Source organism: Crocodylus porosus, unplaced genomic scaffold, assembly GCF_001723895.1.
Source record: "Crocodylus porosus isolate Cpor-Errol unplaced genomic scaffold, CroPor_comp1, whole genome shotgun sequence".
Taxonomy (NCBI): domain Eukaryota; kingdom Metazoa; phylum Chordata; order Crocodylia; family Crocodylidae; genus Crocodylus; species Crocodylus porosus.
The window spans coordinates 7,840,076-7,859,979 of NW_017728926.1; the positions used below are offsets into that span (position 1 = coordinate 7,840,076).

A 19,904-nucleotide genomic window follows, 5' to 3' on the forward strand; every position below is an offset into this window, starting at 1 on the left:
GCAGGTTCAGGTACCCAGGCAAATGTTAATGTCTAATAATGAGGGGCCTCTGGTGCCAGCGTCTATCGGGGACCCGGTGAGCCTGCTTTGACGAAAGCACTGCGCCCACGTCACTGCCCTTGGAGCCAGGAAATGCCAGTGAGGATGGAGGCGGCTCTGTGGGTCAATAAACCCAGAGAGAGGCGGATAATGGAGTCCTGCATCACTGCTCAAGCGGGACCAGAATGGATTAACTGGTGTCCAGCTAAGCAGCTCACTCACCTCCAGCCTTGGGACTTAGTCCCCTTCACAGCCAGCTCTGAAGCAGGGGCAGAAACACTGCAGGAGGCATCTGGCATGTTGTCTGTCATCAGCAAAGATCTCCCAGAACTTCACACACAAAGCCGCAGGATGCCGCTGAAAGCTGGTGAGGGCCCTGGTCCCTGTGTTTTGGGTGGAGAAGCAGAGAAATATGTGCTGTACCTGTGTCTGGTGCAGCGTCACACAACCAGCCCCCGGCAGACCTGGCATGGGAGAGCCCAAGGAGCTGGTGGAATTTCTCCAGCGAGCAAAGTTGTGTCTGAAAACGCCAGCAACTCGCGTCCTACCACTCTTTGGGGCTTTCAAAGCTAACATCTTACCTGGATTCCTGGTTTGCAATCAGTTAAAAACAGTGGTTTCAATCCAACTCGGACTGGAATCAAATTCCAAAACCCCAAAGACATTTTGTGAGCCACAATCCCTGTTTCACCCCAGCTTTGCTTGCAATCCCAGAGCCCCTTGCTTGAACTCAGTGTCATGCTTCTCCACTTGTAAGTGTAGGGCAGTGCGAGAATGAACTAAGCAACCTGGGGTCTGAGTTCAGTGCCATAGGCTCATTTCTCCTCTGGCTGTCCTGGGTTAGAAGCTGGACTTTACAAGGACCACAATTTGCAGTTTACATTAGGCCTGATGTATTCAGGGGTCCCTCATGTGGATCCAGTCTCATCACTTTAGACGTCCAAAGGTAAGGACATTTCAAATATCTAAAGGGCCATGGGCAGGCAAGGTGCATGTGAGCCGGACAAGAGTCTGTCTGTATGCACAGAGGAAGCAGGATGGCATGAGGAGGCTGAACAGCAGTGTGGACACAGGTAGCACCAAATTTGTGCTGATCAAGAAGCCACACTGCCTTAAACTCCCTGGGCATGTCTACATGTGCAATTAATGTGAAGCAATAAACTTTGGATCTTATTGCTCCAGAGTTTATTTTCCCAGGTGAATGGTACCACAGCATGCTGAGCCAGGTCAGAGCACCCCTGGCTGGCAAGGGACCCCAAGGTTAGCTTGCCAGCCTGGGGTGCGCCAACCCAGCTCAGCGTGCAGAAGAAAGGCTGGCTGGGGCATGCAGGTGCTCCACTGTGGGGCTAGCCAGCAGGCAGCCCCCGTCCCGAAGCACCCTCATGCCCCGGTCAGCTGGGGCAGCATCTGCACATGTGGCGCTGTGGAGTAAAAAATTCCACAGCAGAATAGTACTTGTATTTACAAATACTATCCTGCTGTGGAGTTAATTAGTTTACTCCAGCCTAATAGGGCTGCAAGTGTAGACGCAGTGTTTACTGGGGAGCTAATTTGTCTTGTGTAGCTGCATCCCCTGTGGAGAAACCTGCTGGTATTCTCAGCTCTTTGCGAGGGAGATGGGACTGCAAAAGCCTCACCAGAATTTTTCCCCTCCACTGATAGCCCCCCCACCAACTACAGCCTCTTTGCTGAATGCATGAGTCTCATGAAGCAGTCACTGCAAAGGCTGCTAAGCAGGCAGTAAGGCTGGCCTAGTGGTTTAAGTACTAGGCTAGCATGCTAGTACTACAGGTTCAAATCCCACTTCTGGCTTTTAACAAGAAGAGAGATAGCTTGAAAGGCATCAGATGACTACTTCTGTGGAGGGATAAGAAAGTGGAGCCTGTGAAGTTAAATAGCTCTACTGGTACTATCCTCCTAGATTGATTTGGTAGAAAAACAGGACCTGGCTATGCAATGGAGTCAGGGCTACTTGTCTACCAACAACCTGTTTTGCTTAATCTACTAAATGGAGACCACAGTGAAAGGTGCACATGTGTAATGGGGGGCACTGGTTACCAGAACAAATGACTCATGGAAGGTGCTTGATGGAGGCTGGTTCTCTCTCCATCACAAATCATTAAGCGAGATGGAAGGTGAAGCCTGTGGCCTGTGCCAAGAAGGAGAGACCAGATGATCACAGATCTTAAGGCTAGAAGGACACATTAGGAAGCTACTTCTGTGGCAGCTGTTCACATGCTCAGAGTGATGCTGGACAACAGGCTGGCAGGAGGAGCGAAGAGGATGTTAGTGTCCCAAGATACCCACAGACACAGAGAGCTTCTGCTGTCACCTTATTATGCAGGGAGGAATGCAAAGATCCTCCAAGGGGGAGGGCAATGCTTGCCTCTCATCAGATTTGGGGAGACAGCTCCAGTGTCAAAGACTAACAGTCCAGGTCAAGTATGTTCCTGACCTGTTTCTCTCTCTCTTTAACCTAGAACCACCACAGAAATGGTGATGATATTATGCTGGCACTGAAAACCTTGGGCCACTCCAAGAACACTTGTCCAGCCCAGCGTCATCCAAATGCAATGACAATGAGGCCAGTTTCCTTTCAGTGGCAAAGTACGTCCTTTCTGAGGACACCAGTGAGAACAAGAGTTGGTCAGACCTCCCCGGTAGCAGTCCTGGGAAAGGAAGGAAAGTCCAGTGGCAAAGGGGCTAGTACTTCTGCCCACAGGACCCTTCAAAGACAGTGAAGAGCTCAGATATTAGTGAGAGGGGTCACAGACAGATGCTCAGACACAGTCCATGCCCCCCACCCCCCACCCTGGACTCTCAGGCCACAACACAAACAGCTTCTCCCTCATATTGCCTCATCCCTGAACCTCTTTCAACTAGAAGCTGCCCCATCCCCTGGGAAGGGACAACAGAAAACTCCATGAAGCCCCTCTTGAGTCACATTGCCCCTTGTTCTCAGCCTGGTCCAGCAGTTTGCTGCAGCCTAGGCCCTGCTGCTGCTGTCCCAACACCTTTTCAAATCATGCTTTTCCTGGGACAGGACACTGGACTGAAGTCTGAGGTCAGGGTGAAGAGGTTCAAACAGGAGTGACTAACAAGGTGATGGGGCCTGCAGGCAGGAGCAGGGAGAGCAGCAAGCAAGTGGAAGGGGAGAGAGAGTCACTTGAATCCTTTTGTCTGCCAGATCCCAACCCAGGTCCTGCTCTGGCATGTGCCTGGTGCTAGCAGCAGGTGGACAGCAAATAGAGCAGTGCACTTGAATGTGTAAGTGAGGGGGATGACAAACAGGGCATGATCTCAGTGTGGCGCGTGACCAGAGACCCCAGGAAAGTCCCCAGCATTTCGACAAAAGCTAGACGTTCTGATTGTTGGGACTCATTATAGCGTCCAAGGGACAAAACATGATCCACAGCCAGCACACACAGAAACTAAACTCTCTCGTAGCCCCTGGCAAGCCCAGGCAAGGATATAGGCAGGGGAAGCAACACCCAGTTAATTACATCTATCTAGTTATCAAGGGTGCTCAGGCCAAAGCCTCTGGCAGGGATAACACATGTGCTGCCAGCACAGGCCAGTGCCAATACTGCAGCTATAAAGATAATAGAATCATAGAAAATGAGGGTTGGAGGGACCTCAGGAGGTCACATCTAGTCCAACTCCCTGCTCAAAGCAGGGCCAGCCCCGGCTAGGCTGTTCCCGCCAAGGCTTTGTGTAGCCGGGCCTTAAAAACCTCCAAGGATGGAGATTTCACCATCTCTCTAGGTAACCTGTTCCTGTGCTTCACCCCCCCACCCCAGTGAGGTTTTTCCTAATATCCAACTTAACTCTTCCTTGCTGCAACTTGAGACCATTGCTCCTTGCTCTGTCATCTGCCCCCGCCGTTCAGCTCCATCCTTTTTGGAACCCCCTTCAGGGAGTTAAAGGCTGCTATCAAATCTCCCCCTCAATCTCCTCTTCTGCAGACTAAATAAGTCCAGTTCCCTCAGCCTCTCCTCAGAAGTCATGTGCCCCAGCCCCCAAACCATTTTTGTTCTTTCCAACTTGTTCACATCCTTTCTGTAGTGGGGGGCCCAAAATTGGAGACAGGACTCCAGGTATGGCCTCACCAGGGCAGAACAGAGGGGAATAATCACTTCCCTCCATCTGCTGGCAGTGCTCTTACTTATGCAGCTCCATAAGCCGTTAGCCTTCTTGGCAACAAGGACATACTGCTGGCTCATATTCAGCTTATTGTCCACTGTAATCCCTAGGTCCTTTTCTGCAGAGCTGCTGCTTAGCCAGTTGCTCCCCAGCCTGAACTGATCCATAGGATTGTTGTCTTAAGTGCAGGACTTTGCACTTGTCCCTGTTGAACCTCAAGAGATTTCTTTTGGGCTAGTCCTCCAATATGTCTAGGCCACTCTGAATCCTAGCCCTGCCCTCCAGCATATCTACTACTCTCCCCAGCTTGGTGTCATCTGTGAACCTGCTGAGGCTGTAATCCATCCCATCCTCCAGATGGTTAATGAATATATTGAACAAAAACCAGCCGCAGGACCGATCCCTGGGGCACTCCACTTGATACCAGATGATTTCCCTTCTCAGTGGGGCTCCAGTGTGATGCAGCTGCATTGACAAAACTGCTTGGCAATCTAACAATAGCCTCCTCCTCTCCCATCATGAAAAGATGCTCAAATCCCCATCTCTTTTGAACACATATTGCCAGGGATATAGGTAATCCTAGTGCTTTAAGTTGGTTTTCAGATGAATAACTGGTGAAAATGCTGAACACAGACACACAAATTGCTTTTACATACCCAGTGCCAATGAAAATTTCAGCCTCATCAAAATGACAACCAGGAGAGCCAGATGGCTCCTCACTGCTATTTTCTCCATAACACTTTAGCGCAATGGCTTCCAACTTCCTGCACAGCATGTGCAAGAGGAAGATTCATTATTCTCCTTTTAGGGAAATTCCCATTGTTTGCCAGGGGCCCAAAATGTCAGGCGTCAAGAGCAGGGAAGTGATGGCACGGTAGGAGAAAAAACAGCCATTCAAAGCAAATACTTTTTGATTTCAAAGCAAGTTGGTACCTCTCCAGAAACTGGGACTGGCCCAAGCACATAGCCATCTATCGTGATACCCTCTTCACCATAACATCTGAGGGGGGACTTGGTGTTCATCCATAAGTATGTAAGGGGTGAATATCTGGGAGAAAAAAACCAGCTATTCATGAGGGCACCCCAGGGGAGGACAAGGAGCAATGGCCATAAACTGTTAGAGGATGGTTTTAGGCTGGACGTAAGGAAGAACTTTTTTACCATAAGGGTGACCAGAATCTGGACTAGACTTCCCAAGGAGGTGGAGCTCGCCCCATCCTTGGGGGTCTTCAAGAGGAGACTGGACAGGCACCTGGCTGGGATCATTTGATCTCAGCAGTATTCCTGCCCGCAGCAGGGGGCTGGCCTTGATCTTTTGAGGTCCCTTCCAGCCCTTAATTTTTATGATTCTTTGATACTGGCCAGGTCTTCCTGACAGCCTCAGGAGACTCCAACTGTAACAAGTCTAATTCATGTCTTCACCCTTTGGGTACAGGCTCCATGCCTGTTTGCCTGTGTTCAGGATGCAATGATAGTTTTGAAGATGGGCAGAAACAGGTTCAGTTTCTCCTGTTCCCACAAGCATTTCAGTGAATCCTGGCTGACAGCAGCTGCAGACAAGCAAGGAAAAACATGATTTTTTTGGTGACCAGGGCCTCAAGGCTATAAATGATGGACCTGTTGATTTAGAAAGGAGAGTAGACCCCCATAGTCCAATTATGAGAATCAATCATACAGTGAATCAAAAGAAGGCTTAAGGCACTTTCACCCACCCCATAACTGAAGGGGAAGTAGGTCAAGAGATCCCTGACTGAGATCAGCTGGAAGAAATTCATGCAAATGAAGAAACAAGCTCATTTCACAGAAGGGCTCCCAATGAGGGGACATGCCAAAAGTAGCCTCATGTGACAGATGATCTTTTAAATTCCTCTTGGGATGAAGTCATATAGTGTTGAAGTGGAGACAACTGCTAACCTAGAAACATGGATGCACCTGAGGCTCCTACTCCCAAGGGCACCAGGAGAGGAATAGATGTGGTGTTTGAGACTGGCTGGGGTAGGGAGCACCTTGGCATGAGATGTGCCATAAAACAGGGGCTGGAGCATAATGCGGAGTAGCTGAATATACACGGACACCCCAGGATGCCCCTACCATCGGTTTGGAGGACCCATGGCCCTGTGTAGTCAGGCTCCCACTGGCACGTCATGCAGAGTCACACAACTTACACCCACATGGGGGTCTGTCCGTGGGAGACTGGAAAAATCAGTAGCAGCTTCCCAGGGACATGATCTGTGGGATTAAACCCAACACCTATGGGCAGGCTGCAGCTGGCCCCGCACAGCTCTGGAGTGGGACGCTCCTCCCAATCTCCCTTCTGTGAATTGCTTCGCTGCCAGGGCAGAGGGACGGGGGCACGAGCTGGGGTGAAAGCATCTGTTTCCATCTAGAATGAAGGCTCCATACAGGCCGGGGGGAAGGAATATAGGCTGCACCTACTCAACAGGGATCAGAGCTGCCTCCCCACCCCAGAAACCACGTCATGCAGAATCCCCTACTGCAGCAAAGCCCCAGGCATGGGGCCCTGCCCTGCAATCAGCCCAATCTGCCTCTAACCCCTGTGCTGCCCTATTGCCCTGGGGAAGGTTGCAGGAGGAAGGAAAGAGATCCTTGGAGAACAAGCAAGAGGGGGCAAGAGGTGATCCCAGGCTTTCCTCCAGCATGGGGGGATGCCTGCAGGGGATTTCAGTTTGGTCCCTTAGAAGGAGGAGCCTCCTGCCAAATCCACCCCCAGAACACAGTGCTCAGACATCCCCTGAGGTCATGGGCATGGAAGCAGCACTAGGAGCTGGCACCTTCCTGATCTGCCCACGGGAAATTTTCCTGGGGGAAAAGGCGAAGTTAGAAGGGAGCCTGTAGTGGAAAGGGGCTCAGCTGTTGCCAGACAGGGAATCTTCCTCCCTTTGTAACACTGAAGCCAGTTGGGAATCCTCTCCCCTAAGCAGGTTGCAGCACGCCCTTCCCACCCAAGCCAGCAAGACCATGAATTCCAACCAATGCAACTTGCTGGGACAACCGGTCATACTTGTAGGACTCGAGATTCCTTGGCACTCTCCAAATCCCAGCCTGTCTCCTCCCCGAGAAGAATTCATATTTATTTATACTAATATCATTTTAATTAATAATCATTGTAGAACACCCCAAACCTCTCTGCATTTGCTGCTGTGCAAGAGCCAAGCAGCTGTATGTGGAGGGGGCCTGCAAGTACACTGCACTACCCATCTCACCCCCTGGTTCTCAGGGTTTTGTTTCTGCAAAGGGACCAAAAAAGCCAGCCCAAGGTTTAGCAATGAACTCAGGCACCATCTAGCTAAATCAATTGACACACAGGTAGCATCAGGAAAGCAGGCAGCAGGGACCTCAGATCCACAGCCACAGAGCGATGCTGTGCTGCCAGAGTGCAGCCCCAGCCAAGGGAGAAGGGTTAGTTCCCTCCTCCCTTTGGGCTAATGAGAACAGGTCAGCACCTCTTAAACCAATCCTTGCTCTGGCAGGAGCTCCAAGGTGGGCTTGGGAGGGGTGTGGGGGGTGTGTGGGGGGGAAAAAGATAAAAAGGCTGGTACGAAGCAACGTTGCCACTGGAGAGAACCAAGAGGAGGAGGAATCAGAGACACCGGGGTACAAGGATGAAGCTCAAACTCATTCTCTGCTGTGGATGTCTGCTGCTTCTGCTCCTCAGCCAGGACCAGGCAAGGGCCAAGCCCATTTCCAGCTTGCAGGTAAGAGACTGGCTGCTCCAACTGACAACTAGGGGCTTCTCCTTTCTTAGAAGTTGGGGGTACTTGCTCTAAAGCTTAAGATAAGCTAGGGCTCTTCTTACCCATCTCAGGGACCAGAAGATGCTCCGCTGGTAGTAATACTTAGGAGCACAAGGCTGGGAGACATGGGCTGTTGAGTGGGATGAAAGCTGTTCGTTGCCCAGATTTGCTCTGTATTGATGTAATAGCAAGTGTTTTTTCCCCTCAAAGGTGTTGGAGGAGATTTAGGGTCAGTCTGGAATTGGGTGAAGCCATAAAACTCCGGGGAAGCAGCAGCTGCAGTTTCTTTCCCAGAGCACAGGACTCCCCCGACAGCCTTACCCAGGCATCAGCAGTCTCAGCCCTTGACTCTGCAGGTTCACCTGACAGCAGAAGGGCTAGGGTCTGCTTGCATGGGTTACACAAGGAGGGGACTTTCACCTTTTCAGGAGGATTCAGCTCCTTGCCCGAGAGCCGGGAAAGCCAGACACATTGTGCGTGTGCAGGAATATGACACAATAAAGCAGGGTACTTGGACCAGCCATGATTCGGTGCTTGAATTAATCTGCCAGCATCCCACTACTCCTACCTGTCCTGCAGCCCTCCAGCCCCCAAAGAAACACTTGACCCAGCACCAGCCTCAGCTCTCAACCCTTTCTCTGCTTCTCTGATCATCTCCTCTGCCTATTTTCCCATCCTCCCAAAGCACGCTTGCCCTGGCCACTTCCACCCTGTGCCCCCAAGCCATCCCGGACACCAGGCTCCCACATCCACCAGAGACTCAGCCCTCATTTCCTTTGTCAAGTTTCCAGGCTTTGGTTTCCTTGTCAAATTAGGACTAATGGTAGCTCATTGCAATAGCTCATGGCCCTACAGACAACACCAAGGTAAGGTATTAGGAGGACTAGAAAGAACTGAAATCATGGGCATTGCTTTCCAGGGTCATTTATAAACATTTTTCCATTAAAATAGGTGTATTTAAAGTGAGCACAGACCAAGGTCTATATGAAAATAAACAGGAGTCCCTGAACCCCACCTCCCACCTGCTCCCCTCCCCGACGTCTTTTGCATCTTTCAGAGCCTGTCCAGATTGCTAGATGAGGATGTGGAGCATCCCTTGACTTCAGAGGAGAGGGACCATGAGCAAGAGGACGTGATTCCCACAGGCACCTTTGACCAACAGGCCCCTGAGCTCCAGTGGGCCCGGAAATCCAGGGACCAGTCGGAGGGGGCCCTCCTCAGTGATGCCGCTGTCCAGAGACTCTTCAGCGACCTCCTGGGTTCATCCAGGACACACAAAGGCAGAAGCAAGAAAGGTCTCTCCAGGGGCTGCTTTGGGGTCAAACTAGACAGAATTGGATCCTTGAGTGGACTGGGGTGCTAAGTGCTTGCTATGGTAAGACAGCAAGAGTCAGACTGTGTATATGTTGGAGGGGTGGGGTACGGGGATAGAGAGGGAAATTGCTTTGTAAAGGTCCCTAACGTAACATCTATCCCTCCTTCTCCCACTCACAATAGACTAAAGCTACCTTGGCACGATGTCTGGTGGATACTTGGCTCATTCACAGAACACCCCCAATGCTTCCTTTATGTGACTTACATGTCGTCTATCCCAGCGAAGGCTTAGGGTCGCATATAGTAAGAGAACGGAAGAACTTACAAGAGCAACTAGCACATCAAGACAAAACAGAGACCCTACCAGCACTTCGCTTCCCTCCTCCACATCAGCTGTGTGCGCTTCATCCCACTGAAGACGTCAGACCAGAAAAGCTTTTGCCAAATCCCTAGCGACACTGGTACGAAAGCAGAGAAGCCGCCTTGAGCAGGATAGCTGACCCTGGCTGTAGAATAGGGAGAAGCCAGTTACCCTCTTGAGTCCTTTCCCATGATAATTCCTTCTGCTTTCTTGACAGGACTTCCAAGACACATTGCCTTTCAGTGAGGTGTTCACCCCTGATAGCCACCAATTCACCTACGGATGTACTAACTGACTCCCACCTCACCCCAGCCCTCATACATTTGACTGCTTAGAAACAGACCAATGCTACCTTGTTTGTTTGCATCAAAAAAACCCCTTAATTTATATAAAAAACCCTTTTCTCTGGAATTTAATAATGCAAGTATGTTGGTCTCATTTATGTGCAAAGAACGGTCCCCATTGTATCACAGACATCACAAATAAATGGGGTTTCACACTCTGGTGAGTTCATTTTGAGCCTTTATTCTGTTTTCTTCCTTCTAGTTTATCATTCCTGAGGTCAAAAGTGATTCCCCGATTTGTCAAATTGATAAAATAAACACGATCCATTCGAGTTCACCTGTTTCAGATGGTTGCTCAGTGGCTACAATGGACAAGCTAGAGGTTGTTTGGCTAAAACCTGGCATGTTTGAAGGTTTTAAAAAAAATCTTTAAGAAAAATCTCTCATGGTAACAAGTTGGCAACACAGGTCAGAGGCAAGGTTGATGCATCAACTTCACAATTGGGCATCACTAGGGTTTGGATCCAAGCCATGAAGCTCTCTATGCTTTGAGCGGAAAGGGGGAGCGACTTTATCTGACAGCAACAGCAGGCTGTTATACTCTATGCAGACCAGTCACTAGAAGAGTATGCAACATTGTCTACTACCATTTTACACTGATAGGAGGCCCTTGTGCTTGCCTAATCCAAGATGTCACTTTAGCCAAGATAAATGTGGAGATGCAATTAAAATGCCTTGGGGGAAATATTGCCTGGCTAAGGCACAGTTATGCTTGGGGGGAGGGGGGAAGTCCTCCTTTAAAGGATTCCCACTGGCATCCTCTAAGACGAACTAGCTCAGGAATTACAAATAATCTGGGTTATTTCACTCTTCTCAGGAAAATCTGCCCTGAATCTAGCCCAGCTTTCCAGTGGCACCAGATTTGTTCACTGTTACTTGACAAACACAATGCACTCCCCAAGGTCTGACGACACAGTGCTGCTGGTGGTGACCACTCCACCTGTGTGCCTGGTCCGATTAAAACTGGTGGGGCTGTCCATGTAAATGCTCTGAACAAGGATCACATTATGGGCATGGCTGTTCACTGCCAGCCCAGCTCTACAGATGCACAGACCAGAACCCCAGTTGGTTTTGCTGAAGGCATAAGCTGTGCAAAGGTATTCCTGTCCACTGTTGCCAGGAACACCCTTAAAATCAGGTTCCCATGGATACTGCATGACTCTCACATTGAGTAAACTCCTTGAAACAAACACCTTGCACCAATGCTTGTTCCTGGCAGCATTCCCAGAAAGGACTCACAAGAGAAGCATATGCACTGGTTCCAGCCAACTTTGCCAGTAAATGAACGGCAAGGAGCACCAAGTGAAAGAGAGCTAACATCGTCCCAATCTTTAAGAAGGGGAGGAAGGAGGACCCGGAGAAGTACAGACCAGTCAGCCTTACATCTATCCCTGGGAAAAATCCTAGAAAAAATTATCAAGGAGCACATCTGTGGGAGCCCGCTGGATAATGTGATGCAGAGGGGTAACCAACACGGGTTTTTAGCAGGCAGGTCCTACCTGACTAACCTAGTTTCCTTTTACGACAAGGCCACCCATTGTTTAGATGCAGGAGTTGAGGTGGATGTTATCTATCTGGACTTCAAGAAGGCCTTTGATAAGGTATCCCATACCATCCTTATAAATAAACTGAGGGGATTTGCCTTGGATGATTACACGATAGAATGGGCAGCAAATTGGCTCAAGGGCCGCACTCAGAGGGTGGTAGTGGATGGGTCGGTGTCCACCTGGAAAGATGTGGGCAGTGGAGTCCCTTAGGGCTCAGTTCTGGGGCCGGTGCTGTTCAACATTTTCATCAGTGATTTGGATGAAGGGGTGGGAAGCACGCTGTCCAAATTTGCAGATGACACAAAATTATGAGGTGCAGAGGAACCAGATCCAGGCCGATCTAGATAGGCTGGGGAAGTGGGCAGAGAGCAACAGGATGCAATTCAATAAGAACAAGTGCAAGGTGCTGCATTTAAGGAGGAAGACCTGCCAACATACCTACAGGCTGGGGGCGACCTTCTCAGCTCCACTGAGGCAGAAAAAGGTCTTGGAGTCACTGTTGACTCCAGGATGAACATGAGTCGTCAGTGTGATGAAGCAGTTGGCAGAGCCAGTCACACCTGGTCGTGCATCTGTAGGTGCTTCACCAACAGGTCCAGGGAGGTGATTCTCCCTCTCTATGAGGCACTGGTCAGACCGCAGCTGGAGCACTGTGTCCAGTTCCGGATGTCGTAGTTCAAGCGGGATGCGGACAACCTGGAGAAGAGCCACTCATCTGATTAGAGGCCTGCAGGGAAGGCCCTACGAGGAAAGGCTAAGGGACCTTAACCTCTTCAGCCTCTCCAAGAGAAGGCTGAGAGGGGACCTTGTGGCAGCATACAAATTCATAAGGGGAGAGCAACATGAAGTAGGCGACGAGCTGTTCACCAGGGCACCCACTGGGACAACAAGGAACAACGGCCATAAGCTACTGGAGAGTAGGTTTAGGCTGGACGTTAGGAGGAAGTGCTTCACGGTCAGGGTTGCCAGGATCTGGAATGGGCTCCAAGGGAGGTGGAGCTCGCCCCATCCTTGGGGGTCTTCAAGAGGAGACTGGACAGGCACCTGGCTGGGATCACACGATCCCAGGGTTGGTGACTCTTTTCTTGCCTGCCGCGGGCAGAGGGTCAGACTAGATGACCCACTGAGGTCCCTTCTGACTCTACGAATCTAAAATTAGAGGAAGCTGAGAGCACTTTGATAATCAGCCCCGTAAGCAGGTATCTGGCTTCCGCCGGAGACACGCCTGTGGCTTCTGGACCTGATTAAGTGTTTCACATCAACAGTAGCTTCATAGGAACTCTGACTTTATTGGATTTGCACCGTCCTTTGTCAGAGTGGAGATTTACCCAGTAGAAGGACCCCAGGGAAGAACAAAACCAGAGTCTCACCCTAGGGCCTAGACATTGCTGCTAATTTATCATCAGAGTCCTGATTTATCATCAGACATTGCTGCTAATTTATCATCAGCATGGCATCAGGTGGGTATCACAAAGCACAGGATCCCTTAGGAATAATGGTGCCTGCAGGGCCCCTCTGACTTCCTCAAGGTATCAGTAGCTCCTTCCCTCATTTACCTGTGGTTTCATTTAATCCTTTATAAGTCCTTTTAGCATTTAAGGACCTCCATCGGTTTTATTCTGGTTTCTTTCTCCCTTTCGGCCCTTGTTCTTTCAATCTTAACATTCACTTTAGATGTGAAGATATAAAAGCTGAAAACACCACCAAAAATTCTCTAAAAGCAAAAAACATATTCGATGATCCAATGTAGTCACTGCAGCAATAGTCCCATAATGGAAAACCCAGACACTGCTCCTGAGAGCTGTTGACTTAGAAATGGTATTTAAAGGCCTGTTGTTTGGGAATTGGCTTCTATGTATAAAGGTATGCATTGTAAGGGGCCAAGATGGGCAGCTGGGGTTAAATGGATTTCTAAATAGCTTGGGAGACGCGCACAGCTTCTCATGGCCCTGAAAGCAGACACAAGCACAACACGGCCAATGGATGGACAAAGCCTGAGAATGAAGCGGGGCATGCCGTAGCACAAACAAAACTGGTGCCATGGGTGACCCTGTGTGTGCTAAGGTGCAGCGGGGTGATAGCTGCAGGGTGGTGGCCCCTGCTGTGATGCCTGCCAGCTGTGGAGGAGATGGGTGCAGGGGGGTCCTGGGGCCCTACATCCCTAGCTGCTGACAGGTAAAACTCGTGCCAAGACTGTGTCTGTCCTGGGGCAGTTGATTGTATTGATTCTTTCCTCTCCTTAGCCTGGTTTTGTAGGTGCTAATTGATGCTCATTAAGTTGTGATGTAGCAGCTAGGTCCTGTGTATTGAGCTGGTCCAAGTGAATCATGGTTAACTGGGAACTGGGAACACAGCAGCTCAGCAGCCAGGCCTGCAGTGATGTCTCCCCTCCCGCCCCAAGATGGACACAGTCAGTCCCACAGCACCCATGGCACCAGTTTTGCTTGGCCGCAGCTTGCAGGGCAGTTCCCCCCAAACTCCTGCACCCATCTCCTTAAAACTTGGCAGGCTTTGTGGCCTCAGTAAGGGCGACCAGCCCTGCAGTTTTGACCCCCCCATGTTGTAACACATAGACGTGACAGGAGTTTTGCTTTCAAGAATTTGGGGTGCAGTTTCCCCCAAACCCCTGCACTGATCATCTTGAAGCTCGGCAGTATTCATCCTCTCTGCAGAATCTACCACCTCTGAAAATGTCATCCAAATCAGACAAAAAAACAACAGCTATAGATATTTCATTGTTTCCCCACTATACCCTATGGCCGGATCTCTGAAGCGCTTCAGGAAGCCGAACAAGGCCAGCACGTTGACCTGGACGTGCTGCTCAAGACCCCAAAGTGTCCAAAGTTTCTCCGGATCCGAAGCTCCATCCGAAGCCTCACATAGCCCTATGTACTACACTGTCCCATAACACAAGATAAGTGACACCAGCAATAAGGCCTCAGAGAGCAGGGGGGCCTAAGTCTCGGTTTTGGGGGAACAGACTAAATTAGGAGAAAGCCCGGAAAGCTACATGGGCGTGTGACCACAGAGAGACAACCAACCAGAGATAGCCACAGATGGAAAGTCATCATCGGGAGTCACCACGGGGGAAGGAGAATACAAAAGCAGAAACTTGGAATTAACAGAGGGTCCCTCCCTTTGTCCTGTCCCTCCTTGTCATCCTCCTCTTCTTCCTTGAGAGGGGTTCCTATCCCCATCCGCCAGGAAGGGTCCCTGAGCCCGCCATGGACAGAGGGCATACAAAAAGCCTGCCTCATGTACCCCACTGGGGGGCAAGGGGGGTGTTGTGGGCCTTGGCATCTCACCTCCAGACTTCTGACACCTAAGAAAAAGAGCCTCAGAGTGGAGCCTGCATCCTGCCCAGATGTACTTGGACTCCGATGACAGCCCTAGGATTGGCAGATACAGAATTGCTTGACTGTTTGTATTGTTGCATTTTTGTTATCACTCTGTATCAATAAATTTGCCTATTATTGACTGGCAGGTGTTGTGGTCAGGTCGGTCTGAGGGTTGTACCAGCCTGGCACAAAGGTATAAGGGCTGCGTTCCTAAAATCCAGTTTCAACAAAAGCCTCTGGCTAACTATCTTGAGTAGTTTTTCCCCTGCTCATTGCTTATTCTATCTAAGAAGCCAGCTTTTCTTTCCCCTTCATTAATGCCTTGGCTGCCCCAGCGAGAGTGAACAAGACTGTCCCATGCTGGTGAAGAGCATTTGAATCATTTGCTTGGACACGTCCGATTTGTAAGCATCATAGCTCTGAAGTAAGCCATGAACTCTATTATGCTCCATGCTGGGTTTCATCGGCACAAGGGCTTTAACACAGAGCATTTCCTCAGTGCACCTGAAGCACAGAACTGGAAGGGTCAGAGTCCAGCCCTGAACAGGTGCAGGACTTGTTGCTCCTAAACCATCTCAGACAGATGCTGATACGGCTGCTTCCTGAAAACCTCCAACAAAAGAGATACCACAGGTTCCCTGGGCAGCTCGGCCCGATGTCCTCTAGTTCTGACACTCAGGGAGTTTTCCCCTGAGCTTTAATCAGCTCATTGCTGTCCAAGGAAGGATCACGCCAGAGAGAGGTTGAGCAGAGGCTGGTAGATTGGTTTATATCCCAAATGTAGGTGGAGGTGTAAAGGGCTTGTATGGATTATCCTGTGCTAGGCCCTGGCCCTGCCACCAGATCAGTATGTATGAACCCCATCCCTATGCATTCTGCCAGTCTCAGGATGGGGCCATACATGGAAGAAACAATGCAACAACCCTCTCCCTATCATGCAAAGACCTTGAGGCCCTGCACAAAAATAAACACAAGCTTAAAATAACAAATCTGCCACTAAAGGCACAAAGAAAGTCTCTTCTTGGGAAATGAGAAGCAGGGTCTGTGCACTTGCTGATAGCCAGGACAGGAAACATAGCTAGTAAGGCTAATTGGATCTGGATTTGTGTCAGCAGCTCGGGAACTGCTCTATACAGCAGCGGTTCCCAAACTCTGACAGATTGCGCACCACCAATTTAAAATGATGCGACCTTAAGTACCACCAGCAAATTTTTCAGTTCAACATTAAGTACCACCAGCAAATTTTTGTCATCGATTCATAGATATAGAAGTAATTATAATCAATCTGTTAATGCATACCACTGACAGGTTGTCTGCATGCCACTGGTGATACATGCATCACAGATCGGGAACTGCTGCTATACAGCTTCCTTCTCCACTTCAGCCAGGCTATACTCAAACCCTGGAAATAGGGATGCACAGACAGAGTCTGACAAATGTCTTAGTATTTAATGTGCCTGTGTCTCCAAAAGATTTGCAGATGGTTCAAGACACGGGCTTCTTTCCCACGTAGAACTGGGTGACAAGACAGACCTAATGTGATCTGAGGAGGGTGGCTGTGTTGAAGCAGAACAATTAAGCCACTGGTGCCAAATAGGTGGTAATGGGGGGTGGGGAGAGCTGAAAGTGTAATTCTGCATATCTTAGCACTGTCAGGATCAGTGATTTGCTTGTCATCAATCCCCACACACTGAAAGAGGCAGAGCAGTTTGCCGTGTGTGTGCTTGTTTGTAAGCACTTCAAGCAAAGACCCCCCTTTTCATGTGTTTAGGTAGGAGCTGGGTACACAGCTGGCTCTGGTGGGCTAACAGCTATTTACCAGTAACTGAACTGCAAAAATGAGTGCACAAGAACCTATGGCAGGTGCATTTTAAAACATCCCTGCATTTCTGTCAGATTAGCGTTCAAGTTCATTGAATAAGGAACTGAAACAAAAAAACACATGCTATCTCTGACTGGATACAGCTAAGTGACACTCTGAATTTGAAACAATTGAACTGCAGGGGTTTTGAAAGGGTTGAACTGCAGAGCCTGAGCTCAAACATCACATTCGGTTAAGGAAATTGCTAGCAAACATTCATAAATTAAAAACAAAACAAACAAAAAAAACCCCCCAAACCAAACCCTAATCACAAGCTTGCTCACTGCAAACTTTCAGCTCAGCTCTACAGTTATTCTTGCCAGTTCTTTCACTAAAATTAGGTCATTTCAAACATGAAGGCCTCATTGTCCTCCTATTTTCTTCAATTAATAGAGTTGCATTAGTGTTGCCGAAGATGACCCATTGGAGCTTCGAGTTGTCCCTGCTCTTTAGCTGCTCTTACTTAATGTCATGCCCTGTTATGTATTCCCAGGACCAGTCTACTCCAAAAATGCAGTTCTCCAGAGACAGAAGGGAAAGAGGCCAGACTCTGATTTCAGTGTATGCCATCCAAGGGGAGTTGACATGGTGTACCAGACTTGCTTCAGATACATGGCAGTGACATGCTCTGAGGACATCCCTCTGTGGCCATTCTGCAGGGGGCCGTTTGCAGACACTGAGATCTCAAGAGCTGCCACGGGGCTGTAGAGCTTACCAGACTGTAGAGGCCTCTTCCTGCTAGTTCCCCTTGTTCCCTCCAGCTTTCCTACACTCCCACTTCCCTCTTCACCAGCAATCTCAGACTTGCCACAAACCACATCTGCAACCAGTATGATCGAATCCCGTGAAAGTCTTGGTCTGTGGTTTCAGAAGCTGACCACCAAGCGTTCCCCTGGAGTCTCGCTTCCTGAACAACCAGAACTTGCCGCTGATCTTGGTGTAAACCCAGGGCCAGGAAAGGTGCTCTAGATTTATACAGGTGTAAAAAGCCCAGATGCCTGTGGTTTAGCACTGCAAAAAGCCCACTTCTGAGCAGAATCCTGCAGGAGACAAATGAGGATGCATCTGAAATGCTCAACAACTCTGGTTCCATATAGGATGCTGGGTTACCAGGTAGGCTTATCACTTGGGCATTTGTGCCAGCAGTTGAAAAAATTTTAAATTTCTCAAAATGTAACAAAACAAGCGACAGCACTTGAAAGGTCCCTTAACTACACCCCTGAAGACTCAAGCCAGGTGCATTTGTGCTGTAAATAACTCACTCATTACTGTTAGCATTCAAAAATTCACAGCAGACCTTTGATGCTAGCCTGCTCGTAAGATGCATGAGAACGCTCTCTCTAGCAGTGTCATTTCAGTCCGTCCAGAGCAGTGGTGTATGAATCTGCAGGCTGTGGCTGTAAAAGGTGAAGAGACCAGGGGAATGGCAGATGTTCTGTGAGATGCAGTGAAATGACCTGCCCAGGCTAAAAAGCATCACTGGCATTTTACCAAATATGCCTAGTTCCTGCAGACCCCATCAGGAGAGATGCCCAGCTCCTCCCAGGATGTGACCCTGGGTCCGAGTCAGACCAGCAGATCTCACTTTCCTGCCACAGAGCTACATCTATTCTTATTTTCCTGTTAGCCTCTTAGTTTGCTGGCATCACCCCTTACCCCCCTGGCCTCCACTGGCTCATCCTTCCCTACCACGAAAAACATAACCCACAGGGGAAGCAGTGTGACCACGTGGGCGAGCTCCCCAGGGCAGGTGATTGTCTCTGATATGTCCTCCATAGGAGGTCTATATTGAGCAGATTCTTTTTGGTATCGGGTGGTGGAACCAGAGCGTGCCCCATCCACTCCATGCATTGACCTGGTATAACAGTGCTTCCAGGACCGGTGCAAAAAAACAGAAAAACAAAACAAAACAAAAAAAACTTCCTTTTCAAGGCCCTGCCCATCCTCACGCATCACCTTCAGCATCAAGAAGTCTATTCCTGGCCCTGTTCCAGCCCACAGGCTCTACCTCCAGCACTCACTCATTCACAGAGCCTCTTCGCTGCTCTCCTCCAGGGCCAGCCTTAAACCTCTCCTTTGCCCTAATACCTACTAGACACCTGACAGACCGCTGGCCTAGAAAGAACCATACCCACCACACTCACCCATGTGGTCTGGGACTCCCCATCTTTCTGCATCCATCTAGTGTCTGGTGTCCAAAATTTGGGGCAGAAACTCTCTTTTTGTTGTATATAGTTATACAAATCATAACAAAGCCCACCGTCACTATTGATACGAGAGTCCCTTTAACTTCAGCAGCAGACAAGCTCCGAGGCCTTGAAATGCAGTGGAAATGCTCCCACCAACTTTGGAGCTGGCCCCGAGGAATCAGTGATGACAAGATGAAAATGCTGCGAGGCACCAAGAGACTAGGGCCACATCGGCACAGACAAGAGGAGCTTGTAGATGTAATAGGCAAAGAATGGGACTTGCACAAGGTCACACAGCAAAAGAGATATGAACTGTACCTAGGTGCCCTGACTGGCCAGGGCAGTGCCCTTCCTTAATGGCCACCCTAAGGGCTGTAGGAAGACTCAGCAAATCCCTTGGGATCAGGCCCAGCACCCATGAAAACTGTACCCTTTTGCACTGGACGGTGACCACTTCAGTGGGAGATTCACAGAGGGTTCGACTGCAGCTGATACATAACAGCAGGAAAGGCCCAAGGCAAAACCAACAGGAGAAGGAAGAGGATGCTAGGCCTAGCACTACTAGCATTGGCAAGCTGGGATGTTTAAACTCATAGAGCATCTCCATCCTCTCTTGGGGTTTTCCAGGAGGCGCGATCTTGCCTCGGGAATCGCTCACCCCGAGACATGCCACGAGGAGCGGGAGACGCAGGGCTCCGTGGGCTGCGAGTGGCGACCGCTGAGCCTCACCCTCTCTAGTGCTGAAGTCATTGGGAAGGGGCGAACTGGCTTCCAGCAAGCCAGGAGTGGGGCGGAGGGGGCTCACAGGCAGGCAGGTCCCTTTACCGCCAAGGGCTGGCAGGCCCCGTCGGGGGAGGCAGGAGCTGGCTTGGGCAGGGCTGGGAGACGGGGCCGCGCCTGGCCCGGCCCATGGCCCCGGGGGGTGCCGGCTGCAGCCAGCTGCCCGCTCCGCACCCCGCTATAAAGGAGGCCCGTCGGGCGGCGCGGCCAGCCGGCAGGATGGAGGCCGCCCC

At 50.0% G+C, this 19,904-nt stretch overlaps 1 long non-coding RNA gene across 1 annotated transcript in view; it reads left to right on the forward strand.

Moving 5' to 3' along the window:
* The first annotated feature begins 2,763 nt into the window (after positions 1-2,763).
* LOC109314265 overlaps positions 2,764-19,904 on the forward strand; it is an 18,847-nt gene continuing 1,706 nt past the window's right edge. The window contains exons 1-2 of the long non-coding RNA XR_002102260.1: positions 2,764-2,776; positions 7,560-7,577. This is a non-coding gene — a long non-coding RNA (uncharacterized LOC109314265). The remainder of the gene's footprint in view (positions 2,777-7,559; positions 7,578-19,904) is intronic.